At 46.6% G+C, this 3,624-nt stretch overlaps 1 protein-coding gene across 24 annotated transcripts in view; it reads right to left on the bottom strand.

Annotated features, from left to right (window-relative positions):
• The window catches only part of PPIP5K1 (diphosphoinositol pentakisphosphate kinase 1), a 61,416-nt gene that overhangs the window by 28,875 nt on the left and 28,917 nt on the right, over nucleotides 1–3,624 (bottom strand). The window lies entirely within an intron of this gene.

The raw sequence follows: 3,624 nt of genomic DNA, 5'->3' as shown, positions 1-3,624 counted from the left end.
AGCTAGTGGGGGCTTCCCTGGTGGCGCAGTGGTTGAGAGTCCGGCTGCCGATGCAGGGGATACGGGTTCGTCCCGTGGTCCGGGATGATCCCACATGCCACAGAGCGGCTGGGCCCGTGAGCCATGGCTGCTGAGCCTGCACGTCTGGAGTCTGTGCTCCGCAACGGGAAGAGGCCACAACAGTGAGAGGCCCGCGTACCGCAAAAAAATAAAAAAATAAAAAAATAAAAATAAATTAAAAAGATAGCTAGTGGGAAGCAGCTGCATAGCACAGGGAGATCAGCTTGGTCCTTTATGACCACCTAGAGGGGTGGGATAGGGAGGGCGGGAGGGAGAGAGACACAAGAGGGAAGAGATATGGGAATATATGTATATGTATAACTGATTCACTTTGTTATAAAGCAGAAACTAACACACCATTGTAAAGCAATTATACTCCAATAAAGATGTTTAAAAAAAAATTCCCTCAGCTTTTGTTTATTTGGGAATGTCTTAATTTTTCCTTCATTTTTGAACAGTTTAGACAGATATAGAATTCTTGGTTGACGTATTTTTCTTTTAGCACTTTAAATATGTCACCCCACTACTTTTTGGCCTCTATGGTTTCTGATGAGTGACTTGTTAATCTATTAAATATCCCTTGTATGTGACAAGCTGCTTTTCTCTTGCTACTTTCAACATTTTCTCTTTGTCTTTTGACAATCTGATTACAATGTGTCTCAATGTAGATCTCTTTGCATTTATCCTTCTTGAAGTTTGAACTAGTTGGACACATAGATTTGTGTCTTTATTAAATTTGAGAAGTTTTCAGCTATATTTTCTTCAAATTTTTTTTCTGCCTTTTTCTCTCTCTCTTCTCCTTCTGGGATTTCCATTATACATACAGTGGTATGTTTTATGGTGTCCCACAAGTATCTTTGGCTCTGTTCACTTTTCTTCATTCTTTTTTATTTCTTCTCCTCAGACTGGATACCTTCAACTGACCTATCTTTTTTTTTTTTTTGGCTGGAACACTGTTTTTATTATAACATGTTTATATATCTGCAGGTAGAAGAAAAAAGTTTTTACCCTCCATTAAACAGAATGGCTTACCCCCACCCCCACCCCACCCACATCACTTGATTATGGTTATGGCTCAACAGATGCATTTTTCAAAGGATCATTTACCCATTAAGCCTCAAAGGAATTCTGTAGCCATTCCTGGTTACTTAATAAATTCAAAATTTGTAAATGTATATTTCTTCTCTCTTTTGTTATGCTTTTACCATTCCATACTTCAAACTTACCCTTTCCCATACTGTCTGAATTAGTGAGATCCTGCTAAACACCTAGTAAATGGCCACACATAACACAGACATGCAGAGGAAAAACATACACAATGTAGAGGTTTAAAAATTAAACAAATTAAATAGCTAAACAATGGAAATACTATGCACCGATTTCAAAGTGTCCTCTGAGGAGGCCTGGATTCACAGACAACCTAGGAATAGGCTGGAAGTACAGGTGGACCATTGAAACAAGGCAGCACTGTGCTCATCTGTTTTGTATATTGGCCAACTGGAGGAGGTATCTTTTGAAGAAAGGGTTCCTCAGGAAAACAGTTTGAAAACCATCTCTGTGCAAACTTCAAAAAGCTATGTATGTCAGCCTACATATAGCTGCCAGCCCTTGTCTGCAGTCCTGTAGAAGGGATAGTTTTTCATGATGTATGAATAAATTCCATTTAGGGTGAGTTTTTTATCAGGAGCCATCGTAATTGCTTGTACGGTTAATTGTGCATAGGAATAAGGTGCCTTTGAATTATCCTTTGGGCTGTCTCCACCTGAAGCTTCCTTCTTATTTTCTGGCTGTGAGTTGTCGGCCATTAAATTGAGGTCAGATGGTACCACACGGCCCATTTTGTACCCTGAAGACCCTGCTCCCCAGGGGGCTGGATGGACAGGAGTTCGCAGCACTGATGGTTCCTGTGGGGGAGGGGAGGGGGCTGATGAGGTGGGCCATGATGTCTGGAATGTTGATGGTCAGCGGGGAGATGAGAGCCTGCACGGGCTTCACCCGGGACTTGGGCACTTCCTGTCTCTCCCTCTTCTTGCTGGACAGGGCAGTGAACGTGAGTGATCTTGACGTTTGCGCTCGGGAACCTGAACGTGCACACGCGCGGCAGCTGCAGCGGCGGGGCCCCGCGCCTTTGGAACAAGCCGTCCACGCACACGCCATTCTTGCCGAGGCAGCGCAGGTAGAAGTCGCCACCCGCGTCGGGCCCGGGCTGCGCCGACAGCTCCGGGGCCGCCCGCCATGGCCGCCGCCGCTGCCGCCGCCTGGGGGCGTGAAGATCTCGAGGTGGCGCCACGAGATGAAGCTCGAGTGGCCCATGCTCACATCCACCGAGCCCTGCGACGAGTTTCGCCCGATGGTCACCGAGCGCTTCTTCATCAGGTACTCGAACTTGCGGCCCTCGAGGCACGCCACTGCCCAGCCGCCCAGCGGGGACCCGCTGCCCCCCGCGCCGCTGCCCGTGGGAGGCCCGCCCACGCCCGGCAGCGCCGCGGCCGCCGCCATGGGCCTGCGAGGGCCCGGGCCGCCTTCCAACGCCGCCACTGAACTGAGGGTTGAGCGAGGCCGCCGGCCGGCGAGCAACGAGCGGGGGCGAGGGGCGCGACACGCACAGCGCGCCGGCGCCAGGCCGTGAGTGACGGCGGCGCCCGCCTTGACCTATCTTTAAGTTTGCTGATTTTTAATTCTGCCTGCTCAAACCTTATAAGAAATCCTCCAGTAAATTTTTCATTTCTGTTATTATGCTTTTCAGCCCCAGAATTTCTGTTTGGTTCCTTTTAATATATATATATATATATATATATTTTTTTTTTTTTTTCATTTCTGTTATTATGCTTTTCAGCCCCAGAATTTCTGTTTGGTTCCTTTTAATATATATATATATATATATATATTTTTTTTAATAAATTTATTTATTTATTTTTGGCTGCATTGGGTCTTCCTTGCTGTGCCCAGGCTTTCTCTAGTTGCAGTGAGCAGGGGCTACTCTTCGTTGCGGTGCGCAGGCTTCTCATCGCGGTGGCTTCTCTTATTGTGGAGCATGGAGCTCTAAGCGTGTGGGCTTCAGTAGTTGTAGCACACGGGCTCAGTAGTTGTGGCACACGGGCTCAGTAGTTGTGGCTCGCAGGCTGTACAGCACAGGCTCAGTAGTTGTGGTGCACTGGCTTAGCTGCTCCGTGGCATGTGGGATCTTCCCAGACCAGGGATCGAATCCGTGTCCCCTGCATTGGCAGGTGGATTCGTAACCACTGTGCCACCAGGGAAGTCCCCCAACTCCATTTTTTTTTTTTGAGATGATCATATGATTTTTCTTCTTCCATTTGTTGATATGGAGTATCACATTGATTGATTTGCATATATTGAAGAATCCTTGCACCCCTGGGATAAATCCCACTTGATCATGGTGTATGATCCTTTTAATGTGTTGTTGGATTCTGTTTGCTAGTATTTTGTTGAGGATTTTTGCATTTATATTCATCAGTGATATTGGTCTGTAATTTTCTTTTTGTGTAGTATCTTTGTCTGGTTTTGGTATCAGGGTGATGGTGGCCTCATAGAATGAGTTTGGGA

This window comes from Physeter macrocephalus, chromosome 11, assembly GCF_002837175.3.
Source record: "Physeter macrocephalus isolate SW-GA chromosome 11, ASM283717v5, whole genome shotgun sequence".
NCBI classification, from domain to species: Eukaryota; Metazoa; Chordata; class Mammalia; order Artiodactyla; family Physeteridae; genus Physeter; species Physeter macrocephalus.
Note: the sequence above shows the minus strand (reverse complement) of the source record. Positions and strands in the feature narration are given on the sequence as shown.